This window comes from Dermacentor variabilis, chromosome 9 (genome assembly GCF_050947875.1).
Source record: "Dermacentor variabilis isolate Ectoservices chromosome 9, ASM5094787v1, whole genome shotgun sequence".
NCBI classification, from domain to species: Eukaryota; Metazoa; Arthropoda; class Arachnida; order Ixodida; family Ixodidae; genus Dermacentor; species Dermacentor variabilis.
This window is the reverse complement of record NC_134576.1, coordinates 91,413,546-91,428,766: the sequence shown is the minus strand read 5'-3', so window position 1 is coordinate 91,428,766 and position 15,221 is coordinate 91,413,546. Positions and strand designations below refer to the sequence as shown.

The 15,221-nt window shown below is 43.5% G+C and overlaps 1 protein-coding gene across 1 annotated transcript in view; it reads right to left on the bottom strand.

The window, feature by feature from the left end:
* Positions 1-15,221, bottom strand: part of LOC142558439 (uncharacterized) — a 73,430-nt gene that overhangs the window by 47,826 nt on the left and 10,383 nt on the right. The window contains exons 2-5 of the mRNA XM_075670574.1: positions 14,473-14,626; positions 12,346-12,748; positions 10,550-10,721; positions 4-62 (exon numbers count right to left, since the gene is read on the bottom strand). The gene's annotated coding sequence lies outside the window, so the exon portion shown is untranslated. The remainder of the gene's footprint in view (positions 1-3; positions 63-10,549; positions 10,722-12,345; positions 12,749-14,472; positions 14,627-15,221) is intronic.

Genomic DNA, 15,221 nt, shown 5'->3' with positions numbered 1-15,221 from the left:
TACCTGGAAACTTCGATGGCAGTCAAGAAATTTCAGCATGACCTCACCGGTATAAACGTATCCTGCAATATGGGGCAGTCCATGACACAAAAAGGTATGTTGAAAAGACAGCAGAGTCATGTGTGCTAATGCCCCTCACCTCTTTCTATGATTTCTTTTTTTGATTTTTTTGTGTAAAGTTTACACTAAGTTTCATAAAAACTAGTGGTGGTGAATATTTGAAGTTTTGAATACAAATCAGACAGTACACACTACCATATTTACTCGATTGTAACACGATTTTTTTTTCATGATTTTCGTTGCTTGAATTCGAATCTCGCATTACATTCGAACACAGGAAAACTGATCATCTTAAAACAAATATCCTAAATCTCACAGTTATTAGCATTATGCTGGCAACCTGTGCGCTTCGATCCAATCCATAAACAAGTCGATTAAAGTCAAAGTTTTTGTTGTAATTGACCCCATTTTCACTGCGCCTGTCACTGGTGTTGCGGTTAGGGTGCCGCAGTACCCCGAGGACTTTCGCACTTTGACTCCATTTATTTATGACGTTATGGCAACATAGCGCATTCGATATGACGCCCACTTTGAGAGACAAGCAATTTTGATGGCCGAGAGGATGGGAAACTCCACCATAGCTCAGCGGCTCGAAGTCAACGCATCGATGGTTCGTGGATGGCAAGATCAACATGAGGCCCTCTTTAAATCTGAGGCCAGTCCGAAGGGCTCTGTGGACTTTGTATTGGCCTCATAGCGTCTCCGAATGAAATGGTTTTGCAGCCTCTTAAGAAGCACTTAATCTTGAACAAGCTCGAAGATGATGCGATTCTCGGGCAATCACTTTCGGAGATAGTTTCGCTTTTGCGAGACTTGGCTCGTGTTGGTATCGAACGCTTCGAAGTATACGGCTGACAGTGCTCATGCCACTGGTAGCAAGCTTGGCACAACCCTAAGACACCTGTCAGGGATGCTTTTGGGGCCAAGTCACGCAAAATTTTGCGAAAGTGAAACTACCTCTGAAAGCGATCGCCCATCAATACCGCTCAAGTGAAGTTGTCTCCACCTCAGACGATGACGATAAGTGAAAAGAACTCGTTTCTGAATTGTGATTTCTTGAATAAGGGCACGATTTCTTGTTACTTTCATCTCGCATTACATTCCCAGTTTTATTTTTTGTTTATTTTGCTTGACTGGAAAGTTGACCCTTGCGTTATGATGGTGGTTGCATTACATTCGAGTAAATACGGTAACTATTCATATTTAAAAAGGATCTATTTGGTACGTTTGACTATACCAAACTAATTAATTATTTTGAGACAACTGACTGTTAGAACATCTTGAAGGGGCAGTGCAAGATGACGAAGACAGAAGGCAAGAACACACAGGACAGCGCTGAACTCACAACTAACTTTATTCGAAGGCATACACGAACTTATGTAATACAACCCATAGCCACGTGGTCTCCCATTGATTGCATTATCAGTGCGCAGGCAAAAATGCAAAATCCTGTAATCTAATGCCACTGGGAGAGCATGTGGGGAAATCTAATGGGAGAGCATGTGGCTATGGGTTGTAGTACACAAGTTTTTGTATGGCCTTCGAATAAAGTTAATTGTGAGTTCAGCACTGTCCTGTGTGTTCCTGCCCCTTCAAGATGCTCAACCAGTACCAACTTGCCAAAATGTCGATTCTTCAACAGTATATGACTGTTACAGTCAGGCTACTGTTCTCTGTCTGCTAAACAAACAAAGGAGTGCAAATTAAAAGAAGTGAAACAAGTTTTTTAAACAATGCAGAAACAAAATGGGCGCTGCAATCCTAGTTATCTGTTTCGCAGCAGAAGCTACATGACAAACAAACATTCCATGAGATTACATGCTACATAGGATGAAAGCAACAAAATTGTATGCATCGCCATTATTTGTAAAGCATTTATTTAACCACTTTAGTTAAGCTTTGCTTCACATGAATTCCAACACGTGTGTTGGATCTCCACATCTTTTTTTCACAACTAACAGAAAGTCAGCACCCATTTATTTTGCATTTTTGGAAAGCTAATCATACAGCAGTTACAAAGACGTTGAAAGGTCATTCATGTAGCTTTTCCAGCGACAATCATAGATTTTGCGTTCAAACCTATCTTTTGCACCTGATAGCTGTGTTACCTGCTCTTCACAATAAATGCATACCAGAATACAGTGAAACAAGTATTCTTGCTGTAAACATGTGTGTTCACATTTGAATATTTCATATTTGCTTTTATATTTGATACTTGTTACGTGTATGCGATTCGTAGTCATAAGAGTGGAAATTTGTGCACCTCTAATAAAAATGCTGCTAACTTAAATTTCACAACTCATGGTATGTTTATGCTAGCAAACTTGCATGAGCATATTTTAAATCCAATTTGATTCTTGTGGATCGACATAAGCACATTATGTCAGATGGGCAACAATAAGACTATGCAGGACATTATTAAAGTGTGTTATGCATAAATGTGATAGCATGAGGACTAAAGGTACAGCGGTAGGCAGAGTTCTGACTGGTGTGGTAGAAGTCTGTTGCCAGCTTTGCGGGTCAACATTGCCAGACTACCTGCCAAATTTGACGGGGAAGAACACCATCAAATATAGCGAATGCAACGACACCGCTTCTGAAGCGCACAGAGTTATGTATATTAAAGAGTTATATATACCACAGAGTTTTATGGTATTGTTTTGAGCTGCCTACCTCGTGATCATGACCATGTGAACCATGACCACTGAACTCGAGCCCTCCTCGCTCTAGTTAATGCAGTGGCCGCTTTCGATATCTCCTTATTTGGTGTTGTTTCATCGGAGTCTCCCTCCCCCGCGTCCACTTTAACTCTCGTTAACATAGCAGGTGCCTTCGATATCTCCTTATTTGGTGTCATTTCATCCCCGCATCCACGTAGGGGATTATAAATACCGCAACGATTTCGTTTCCTCATTTGATTTCGCCATGAAGATGCCACGGATAGACCCAAGTGTGTTGGAGATTTCGGACGTCTCAGGGACCCTGCCATGGAAGAGGCCTTTCTGCGTGGAGTCGGGCTGGTGCCGACACCAACAGTTCGACCTCACAGGACCGGAACCCGTCAAGGCCGTCCACCAATGTCTGACTACTGGAGCATCTGCAAGGATCTAGGGTTCAATCCCAGTGAGCCGGGAAGCGAGGGAGAAGTCGTCGCATACCATTGCTGCTGCAGAAAAGGTACCAAGCCTAGCTTCAAATGCAACCGCTGCAGGAAGCAGGTTTCACAGCTCCGTGGTTCCGATGCATTGCACGGGCAGGGCTAATTTTTTTATTGCACTGATGTACTGGGACGCCCCAACGTGAAACACTCATGAAGAGAAATAATCTGGTTGAAGTACACCTTGGCTAATGGTCTCTCCTCCAGGTGCACTAAAAAGCTCGTGCAGAATGTGTTTAAAATTAGCAATAGCACCCGCACAGACTGGAGAAATTATGTTAGGGAGGTGGCGCTGGCTGAGCTTCTAGAACAGTCACCGATGGGAGGTGTAGGCCAGGTTGTTCAGATCGACGAGTGCCTAATGAGAGGCAAACGTAAATCGAACCGAGGTCGCCTCATCGCTGGAGACAACGTTCCTCCCAGGCGCCGTAACAACTACGGTGGTGTAGCGGACCGGGGTCCATGGATTTTTGGAATGCTGTGCATTCAGACAAAGGAGCTGAGGCTTTTCGAAGTTGACAAGAGGGACACCGCTACCCTCGGCCCCCTAATCGCCAAAAATGTCCTCCCAGGCACCACAGTTCACAGCGACGAATGGGCCACCACATATCAATGCATACCCACTCTTGCGGACGCCAATGGAGTGCCATTGAACCTGGACTGGCACACCGTCAATCACAGCGTCAAGTTTGTGGACCCTGTAACAGGGGCAAACATGCAATGCATAGAGAGCTAGTGGCAGAAGTTGAAGCGCCGACTCGTTCGAAACAGTAACAAAGCCTCGCCGGCTCGGCTGCGCTCGCACCTTGCCTGGGCCTGGTGGATGTCGGTGAATGTGCGACCGGGATCACAGAATGCTTCCTTCAGCTGATGGAGGCAATCGCCTGCCGCTACCCCTTCTAAGACAACCTCGTGCGTAGCTGCTTGGATGCCCTTGCTGTCGCAAATCCTCCTTTGTCTGAATGTTTTTCTTTTCGCAAACAGCTCTTTTCAGAGCCACTCCAATGGTGCATCGGCAGGGCTGAGAAACCTCACGCTGCTCCGGCCGTGACCCTCTCCAACCGAGAAATACTTCGAGCTGCAATACTTGCATTCACTGCAGCATTCCACTGGATTCACAGAATATTTAAAAACATTACGCAGCTGTGATGACTGAAAGTTCTGAAAGCGCCAAGGCTGCAGCCCTTGCATGGAAGAAGCAGAAGCATGCAGGTAAACATAACTTGCAGGTACGTAGCGATAGATCCGCGCCGGCGCGCAACGCACTTGCAGCGGAAACCGCGCGCGTAGCCAGAAAAAAAAAGCCCCGAGAGTTTTGCGTTGCGTTTCAGCAAAATTCTTTACGCAGATAAAGGCACAGCAAACACTTTGCCCCATTGCAGCGATCATGCGCAGCGATATAAAGCGCCCCGAATACTATGCGACGCGTCTCAGTTTCAGAAAAGTCTTTATTGTGATCAGTGCAAGCCCCAGGAGACTGCCTGTGCGAATCAAGGCGATGCAACCCTTTTATACCGTTTCAGCGAGAGCACGCAGCGATATGAAGCACCGCGAGTGTTATGCACAGCAGTTTCAGAAAAGTGTATTGCAAGCAGCGTAAGCCTCAGGAGACTGCCTGTGCAAAGCAAGGCGATGCAACCCTTTTCTACCGTTGTAGCGAGAGCGCGCAGCGATATATAGCGCCCCGAGTGTTATGCGACGCGTCTCAGTTTCCGAAAAGTGTATTGCTAGCAGCGTAAGCCTCAGGAGAGTGCCTGTGCAAAGCAAGGTGATGCAACCCTTTTCTACCATTATAGCGAGAGCGCGCAGCAGTATATGGTGCCCCGAGTGTTATGCGACGCGTCTAAGTTTCAGATCCAGCGAAAGCCTCGTCCCGCGCGGACCAGCCACAGCGTGCGCAGCGAAAGAAAGCGCGTCGTACCATCGTAGAACAGGGCTCGCAACAAGCAAGTGATACGAAAGCGCACAGGTTATGCAGCAACCTTCCAGTACTGTCGGGAGCTGGGAGCCTGCACGCATGTGATCTGGTAACTCTGTGCACTTCAGAAACGGCGTCATTGCATTCGCTATATTTGACGTGTTTTTCCTCGTCAAATTTGGCAGGCAGTCTGGCAACATTGACCCACAAAGCTGGCAACAGACTTCTACCACACCAGTCAGAACTCTGCCCAGCGGTATACAAGGCGCAATCAGAGTCTATGTTCACATTTCAAGCATGGCTACATCCATTACACGTTGACAAAACATAGAGGGCACACATATACCTGAGACCATAGCCAAATATAGGTCTAGAACGACAGAGTGAATCTACAGTTTCGCTTAGGAGAAACATAGCATTAAGGTCTATACAACTATGACATTTATTGTAGAGCACTGAAAACAAGGTTTACAAGACACATTATACAAATGCGCATTGAAAAAGTATAGCCATTTAGGGATTGATTCTAAATGTAAGCTTTGAGCACATGCTGCAATGACACCACGACACCCAACACAATAGCTGGCCAATATACCGCGTGTCTCCAAAGGCTTATCAATTTTCAGAAATTGATGGTGGCAGATAGCACAATTCTAATCCTTTAGCTGCATAGCTTAAACAGACAGACATTATTTGTGCAAGAAACCAAAATGCATATCCGGCTGATTAACAAAAATTCTCCAAGTTTTGAACTAATTATCTCTCAAGTACATTTATTTCTTAGCTTTCTTGTACAAACTGATGCCTCGTATATGTGCTGTGGCATGTGATATTGGTGGAAATACTGTTCTGTGTTGATATTTTAACACGACAGCGTTAAGGAGCTCGTGTTGCAGAAAACCGTGAGCGAAAAATGCCAGAAGGCAATTCATAAATAAAAACAACTTGCAAGATGGGCTGGGCGAGAATCGAACCAGGGTCTTCGGAGTGTGAGACGGAGACGCTATCACTCAGCCATGAGTTCGATGCTTCAAAGTGGTACAAAAGCGCCTCTAGTGAATGCGGTGTGGCCTTAGAAACGTGCCATAGAAAGTTATACTGCGGTGTATATCGGTAATTATGAGCATGTAAATTACAGAAGTCGCAGTTCAACGCGTAGCGAAGTGCGTTTCTGCTACATTTCTTCTGCGCTTGGTGCGCACGCAGAGCCATCTTGCGGCAAACGCAGAAGACCCACTCCTCACAATGTACGGCGCTGCCCCAACAGGTGGTGCACCACTCGCCCGCACAACGCGGCTCCTCTTTCCGCTCACAGTGCGATTCCTAGGTGCAGCGTCCGATGCGGGATGCCTCTGACATGATCACTGCACCGTAGCGCGTCTGGTGGGAAAACATCCCCTGCGATGTGTGCCATGCTGCTGGCAAGGAGTCATGGGCCTGCGTGGTGCTCTCAAGCGAGATAGAGGACGATCCCATCGAGGCGTCAGCCCCATGATCGCGTCCGCCTTCATGGCGCGTTGCGGCCCGGCTGTCCGTGCCAATCACGACGTTTGGCTCGCGTAGATCGTTTCTCCCTCCGAGACACCGAGTTCTTTCGTTCATTCCGCTTGCTCAGGCGCATGTTTCGCCTTTGTGTGACTCAAGAGCATGCCGAGCGAATGAGTGGGTGGTGCGAAGGGGGTGCGATAACGCTATCGCATTCCCCTCTTGAAGGCGAAGCTTAAGCATCCTCCAATATTTATTATGTTCATCCTCCTGCATGTAATAGTGACTTGTCACCAAGGCTTTAAAGCTGCTGGCTGGCACTGAAATAAACAATAAACAATAAAAGAATGGAAATTTTGCAGCACATATTGCAATTTACAAATTGCAATCGGGTAGTTTACAAGGCGGATTCACTTGAAACGACTTCTCACGATGACACCGATTTCGAGATATCTCCTGAACATTACGAAGAAATACATTGACAGTCAAGATACTTTTGTGCTTCAAGGCATAAAATGGCGTTTTGTTAAAAGAGCTAGCAGAACACCAATGCATTTCTACCGCAAGTTTGACGCATATCTCAAATATTGTGTCATCCACAGAATTCTTTTTGAAGTTGATATGCTTTGCAGTTTCACTGGCTACAATTTGCAAACTGCAAGATTTGCCATAAAGTAATTGGTTAAAAACTTATGAGCAAATTTTTGTTCTTTAGTCGATCACGCCCTTAATTTCTTGTGCAAGTAATGTCCACCTCTTCAAGTAGATGAGTTCAAGGACTTGAATTTTGCTATTTGCGACAGAAGATTTTTAAAAAATTGCTAATATTCGTCACAGAAAACCTGGCATATGGGTGAGAATAAGGGTATGCAGCAAGGATAAGCATAGTGAACAAGACATTTGATATGTAAACATTTTCTACACTTCTGCCGTATCCTCAGTGGGCTGGAGAGAGAGAGAGAGTGTGTGTGTGGGTGCAACTGAATGACTGCATGCATGCATGCATGCATGCATGTATAACTAAAAATAAATAATATCATGAGGAGCCAACAAACACTGACACCAAGGACAACATAGGGGAAATTACTTGTGCTTAATAAATGGAATGAAGAAACGATAAATTAATGGAAATTAAAAGTGCATGAAAAAACAACTTGCTGCAGGTGGGAACCAAACCCACAACCTTCGTTCCCACCTGCGGCAAGTTGTTTTTTCATCCACTTTAATTTCCATTAATTTATCGTTTCTTCATTCCATTTATTAAGCACAAGTAACTCCCCCAATGTTGTCCTTGGTGTCAGTGTTTGTTGGCTTCTCAGGATATGACTAATAAAAATCGGGTCCCTCGGTTAACCCCCTTTCTTCTCGTTTAAAAATAAATAAAATACACAACAAAGGAAGACAATATAGAATGTAGAACATTACACCTCTGTCATCTGCATCGTGCTTATTTCTGCTGCAAATGACAAACTTGCCCAAGTTCCCACACTTACTATATCTATTTGCATTTGGGCCAGCATACTTCTCTAAATATCTCTGAATGCAAAACTCACTGCATGAAACAGATTTGGGAATGTGGTGTAAAGAGCAAATAGTGCATGCTGCCCAGACTCGCTGACATTAGCTTTAAAAAAACACTATCCAACTGCCACAATGCTGGCAACACAGAAAGAAAAGAGTGTGGCGGTGACCATGATTGCAACTGTGGAGACTCCTGCTCAGCAGGCTATGGCAAGAATGCCTATGGTCGCATTCTATCGGGCGGGACACACCCTGCTAGCTGTTGCTCTTCTGGCTATAGTCTCCAGCTGTCTCCTTCACTAAATATTTGCATGCAGCTCTGGAGGCTTGGTGGGCATGCACTTGTACTCTTTGAAGTTACCAGATTGCTCAGATAGGGGCTCTGAAGCTGCAAAACCACTGGCTGCACCTGTGTTAAAGAGCCCAGTTGGCATGTGCTTTACACATTTCAAAACCTCAACACCATCAAAAACTTTAGGCGCCAGACAATGCACAAACAAGTTTTTCAAGTTGCTGCTCTGACCTTTTAACTTGATTAACATTCTTAGGATACTCTACGCCCTTTTTGGCAGCTATCCCTGTCTCTAACCATTCTCTAGTCAACTTAAGTCATTGGCTCAATGAGCTGAGCACCGTGCTACTGTGCTGAAGGGTCTGGATTCGAAACCAGCCGTTCAAGCAACTTGGGTCATTGATTATGTGACACTGGGTGTCTGCTGCTCTTCCATGAACCTCTTTGAGGCCAACTTGGGTCAATGGATATAAGCAAGAGGGTACAAGTAGCACTCACCAACGTAAAAAAAAAAAAATTTGGAGGATGCTTAAGCTTCGCCTTTAAAAGTGGAATGTCACAGCATTCAAAGATTCCTGACAGCTTCTCACGCGTCCTCGCAGCTGGAATGTATGTAACCATAATGTTTACCGGGAAACGCTGGCTGTCAATGCTATGCAAGGACGAGCGCCAGCTGAAGGTATTGCAAGGAACTGGATGCGCCGCTCCGTGGCCCCCAAGACACCCGTGCACTGGCGCTCGCAAATGGCAGACACCTCAGCTGGTTTTTGAATGGTAGAAATGCTGCAAAAGGTTTTTTTTTTAGCTTTTTGTGCAACAGAATTATGTCTTCTCGTAAAGTCAAATTACAATCCAAGAGCTATCATGTCTGTGGGTTGTGTGTAAGTTACAGTTTACGATTTTTCCACATATTTTAGCTTGAGAAATTCAATTAGTTTAGTAAGTTCCTTGTGTCACATGAAAAACCTAGGTATGGGTGGTACATATCTTTATCTTTTTGCCGGAATGACGCCTGACGCCGACACCAGATTTTCTGCGACACAAGCTCCTTAACGCTATCGTGTTAAACTCCTCTACAAATTATCTGGTGTTGGGCAGAATCAAACGTGCACCACATATATTCATACAAACGTCATGCATAAAGTGCGCAGTGGCATTGCTAGGTTGTGCAGAGTGTACAGAGGGATGCGCGAGAAGAGGGCCTGGCAGCATTCACGTCCCAAACATGACGCATTATGGCAGTGGCAATACAGTTTCTCGCTACACTACTTTAATGCTAATCGCATTAGTGCCGACATTCACTGCACGATGGATGATGCTGGAATTTTCTATTTTCTGAGTAGGTCTGCGTGATAAGCATAGCATGTTACCTAGGCATATAGGAGCTAGCCAGCATATCATTTTAGCTGAATTTCATACTAAATGAACGGATCTGGCTCTAGGTGCTTTCGTGAAATTTTTCTTTCACAAGTTTCTGTGGTATATGGCACAGAAAAAAAATATATGTTATTTACTTTCAAAACAATAATAGAGGAGCCACAGTGCAGTGTTAATCTCACAGTACTGTGTAATTAGTAGTTAATAATAATAATAATATTTGGGGTTTTACGTGCCAAAACCACTTTCTGATTATGAGGCACGCCGTAGTGGAGGACTCCGAAAATTTTGACCACCTGGGGTTCTTTAACGTGCACCTAAATCTAAGCACACGGGTGTTTTCGCATTTCGCCCCCATCGAAATGCGGCCGCCGTGGCCGGGATTCGATCCCGCGACCTCGTGCTCAGCAGCCCAACACCATAGCCACTGAGCAACCACGGCGGGTAAATTAGTAGTTCAGGCACAATAGCTGTTATATGTTATATCATGAGAACCTATGGATAATCTTCAGTAAACCTACGAGAAATATCATACTGTCATCAATTCATGCAAGACATGTGAGACGAGTGTATGAGCACAACGTTTTTCCAGTCCGCATGTCTAGATATCTCAGTGGCTGATTCCGGCCAGAGGCAACACCCACCACACCATTTCAATACAGCATACAAGCTTTACTCAGTTTCCAGACATGACATCACTAAACATCAGCGATGGCTTCTAAAAAATTGCAGCGCTCACTTTCTCATGACGTTGCCTTGCTGTGCGAATGCTGACCAGAGTGACAGGGTTTGCTAATGCTCAGCCACAAGTATGACACTGGACGTTTAAAGCTTGAGAACCAACTCTGCCGAGGCATGCATTTCAGCTTGTGACCAGCTTGGGAACACTCCAGCTGGCACAATAGTTTAGTCTGTAATAAAACAGTGTGTACTATGTTAGTGAGATTGTAATAATAAATAGTTGTTACTAAAGCATAAAAATTTGAACTAGGAAGCACAATTATGTCAAATGTGAACTTCACCATTGATGCATTGTTAAATTTGTCTGAAAGACGAGAAATTTGACACATACTACTGTGCCCTGTATCAATTGTTATGTTTGCTTTCATTACTCAATTCTTACCTTATGATTAACTCCAACAAATGTATTTACACAGTCACAAACACATTTTAGCCAATCCACACTGAAAATAAAGTTTCGATATGTTGGAACAGGTGAAGTAACATTAAAGAAATTACAAGAAATTCTCACATAAGTCATGGTGAACTTTACTTTAGGCAATATTACAAGAAAAACCCTATGGTTGAGACAGCCAGAAATTTTTCAATACAGTTTATAAATCATTTCCTGGTGTAAAAAATATATATAGTAGATCAATCAGTTCATCATCATCATCATCAGCAGCAGCCTGGTCACGCCCACTGCAGGGCAAAGGCCTCTCCCATACTTCTCCAACTACCCCAGTCATGTACTAATTGTGGCCATGTTGTCCCTGCAAACTTCTTAATCTCATCTGCCCACCTAACTTTCTGCCACCCTCTGCTACGCTTCCCTTCCCTTGGAATCCAGTCCGTAACCCTTAATGACCACCGGTTATCTTCCTTCCTCATTTCATGTCCTGCCCATGCCCCCATTTCTTTTTCTTGATTTTAACTAAGATCTCATTAACTCGCGTTTGTTCCCTCACCCAATCTACTTTTTTCTTATCCCTTAACATTACACCCATCATTCTTCTTTCCATAGTTTGTTGCGTCGTCCTCAATTTAAGTAGAACCCTTTTCGTAAGCCTCCAGGTTTCTGCCCCATAGGTGAGTACTGGTAAGACACAGCTATTATACACTTTTCTCTTGAGGGATAATGGCAACCTGCTGTTCATGATCTCAGAATGTCTGCCAAATGCACCCCAGCCCATTCTTATTCTTCTGATTATTTCCATCTCATGATCCAGATCCGCGGTCACTACCTGCCCCAAGTAGATGTATTCCCTTACCACTTCCAGTGCCCTGCTACCTATTGTAAAGCGCTGTTCTCTTCTGAGACTGTTAAACTTTACTTTAGTTTTCTGCAGATTAATGTTTAGACCCACTCTTCTGCTTTGCCTCTCCAGGTCAGTGAGCATGCATTGCAATTGGTCCCTTGAGTTGCTAAGCAAGGCATATCATCAGCGAATCGCAAGTTACTAAGGTATTCTCCATTAACTCTTATCCCAAATTCTTCCCAATCCAGGTCTCTGAATACCTCCTGTAAACACGCTGTGAATAGCATTGGAGAGATCATATCTCCCTGCCTGACGCTTTTCTTTATTGGGATTTTGTTGCTTTCTTTATGGAGGACTACGGTTGCTGTGGAGCCGCTGTAGATATCTTTCAGTATTTTTACATATGGCTCGTCTACACCCCGATTCCCTAATGCCTCCATGACTGCTGAGGTTTCGACAGAATGAAACGCTTTCTCGTAGTCAATGAAAGCTATATATTAGGGTTGGTTATATTCAATCAATCAGTTGACCTACAACAAAACTTCAAGCCCCTGACCTTTAGGGCTTCACCTCCGAGTGACAGAATAGGTGGCGATAGAGGTTGTCTCTCCGTGAGAAGGATGCACCGCAGTGGATGCAGGCAAAGGCACGCTCTCCACTATGGGTGCGCAGATGACGTGTCAGGCTGTGATTCTGAGTGAATGTTTCTGGGCACAGGTGGCAATGGTAGGGACGCTCTCCCGTGTGGGCACGCACATGGCATGTGAGACTGTTACGCTGAGTGAACGTTTCCGAGCACAGATGGCACTGGTAGGGGCGCTCTGGCATGTGGGTGCGCAGGTGTTGGATCATGTGCTTCTTCTGCTCAGTCTTGTAAGTGCACTGCCGGCAGGAATGCAGCTGGTCACATACGGACACGAGTGTAAGGTACTGCTCTGGGGATGGCGATGGCAAGGAAACTGCGAAGTCACAGGGAGCAAAGGAAGCCAATGTAGCAATGTGTCATGTACTTCATGGAACTAAAGTGCTACATCCAGTTGTCAAAGAGTGTTGCAACACTTGAAGGCAAAACACTTCATAACGTTGGCCTAGCAACTCAAAGATTACTCTCAAGGCAACAGTGCACTGACGCAGAACATCTCTGTACATCTCTGTACACAATTATTCTTAATACATACATTACAGCTCCAAACACAGAGGTGGTATTTGGCTACCAATTTCGATACGATGCCTAAATAGTCACTAATGCACCCACCTATAAAACTAAGTATTACATGTTATTTCGCATCACAAAACAGAACGATAAGAACATCAATACATATTTGAACACGTGAAGCATATGATATAATTATTAACACGAATGAAATAAATATAAAATGAAAAGTATGTGAAACTAAAAAAAGGAGGAAAGACTCAACACAGCATTTATAAGAGGTTAAATTGACACCACAACTGCTGGTAGAGGAGAATACAGCTCCACTTCTGAGCATGAAAAAAAGCATTGTTACCACTACAAAAGTAAATATCTAGCCTTGGTAGATGCAAACTTCTACTCCCAATATAGAGGCTGTATTTGGCCTGCAATTTTGATATTACGGTTAACCCTTTATTGGCGACATATATAAATACCAGAAATTTTTTTTACATTTTCTACCTAAATGTGCTAAACACATTAGGAATAAGCATAACCAATTATAAGAAAAATAATTTGCAGAAACTTTTTCAGCAGTAAGGGGGGAAACATAAGGCAGAAAACTGGAAGTGGGCTTCACCCTAAACATATGACTGCATTTGGAATTTCTAGACAGTTCTCTTTACGTATGAACTATATGAGTACATTTTATTTGCTTTATACCATGTGTGCAACACCACCGCAGCCAGAGATCTTGCATCAGTGTGTCTTCTCTAAGCATACTTTCAAGAGAAAGTGGGTTACGAGCGAAACTTCTTCTTCTGCCTGCGCTCTTGCTTTAAACCAACAAGTGACGCTTGCTGCCCATTATTCACTGTTTGCCTAAGACACTTAGCTAGAAACTTTGTACTTAATACCAAAACTCTGCAAGAAAAACAATGTTTTTCTGGCACTATGTGTCTAGTCAATACGAAAAAAGAGGGTTAAATAGTTAAATTACTTTTTTACCAAACACTGTGCAACAGAAGGATTTATACAATGCATCACAAGAGTCGACTGATGTTATAACACATGCAGCATATAAAGTGAAATAGTATTATAAATGAAAGAAAGAAATATAAAATATTTGTAGCTAAATAAAGAATAAACACAGTGTTGATCACATTGACACCATATTTGCAGGTGGTGGAACAGCTGCATCTTCGAGCATTAAACAAGAGATTCTGTCGCTGTAGTAGCGAATTGCAAGCAATTTACATGATCCCTTTTCAGTCTCAGCAACTGCAATATGAAACAACACCCCCACCCACACACACACGCATTGCACATATATATGAAAACAGTCAATATGCCACACTATATATTACACTCTCTACTTGTACGTTACGTTTTTCCTTTTTTTTTTAGCCTGATGATTACATGTCAGTCAGTGCAATAAAACTTATTTCTTTCCATGACTTTAGCAAAATGACAAGGCAGCAAGCGAATTTGCCATTAGACTAGCTCCAGACAAGAGAAGCATAGTTGGCAATCAGTAAACAGTCATATTACCATCACAATGGTAAATCAATTGTAGATCAAACTGCCGTGTCGCACAGCAAAGAGAAAAAAAAAAGAAGCTGTTTGAGAATCTGGCAAGCTGGTTTACAGTCGAAGCCCAAGGAACACAACTTGTTCGACGTTTTTCCAGGCAGAATGGAAACATCTGTAAAAGCATGAAGATTACTTTCAGAGCCAACATAAACACTAACAGTAGCGCTCACATAAAGTTTCTTTTCTTTGTACTGACAGATGTTAATAAAGGGAAATTGAGACAGACGTATTGAGGTAGAGGCCCAATACTTTGCTCGTATATCTATTACAAACAATGATTGACTGACTCATGTCGAAGCTACTCGATAAAACTTTTTTCAGTAGGAAATAATCAATGTTTTGAACATCAAGTTCACTAAGCACTAAGTCTTGATCATGATGGCTCCTACTTCATACAAATGATGTCCCAATGCACCTGCCAGCACTCAGTTAGTGCATCAAAAGTGTGATTGGCAAATACTGGTGACACTTCTTTTGCTGTAACTGAACATGACATCTATGAAATTCATCTTTCCCACCTTGTGAGAAAAATGGCCTTTGAACAAGTATAAACTGTTGCCTAGCTTGCAGCCAGGACATGAATGCTCATCAATGTCACAATTGTCCAACTCTATTTCAATTACAATTTCGTTCGCTTTCTAAATTGCACAAAACTTCAGAACAACAAAGACACCTTGGCATGTTATAATGCATGGAGCCTTTTCTGG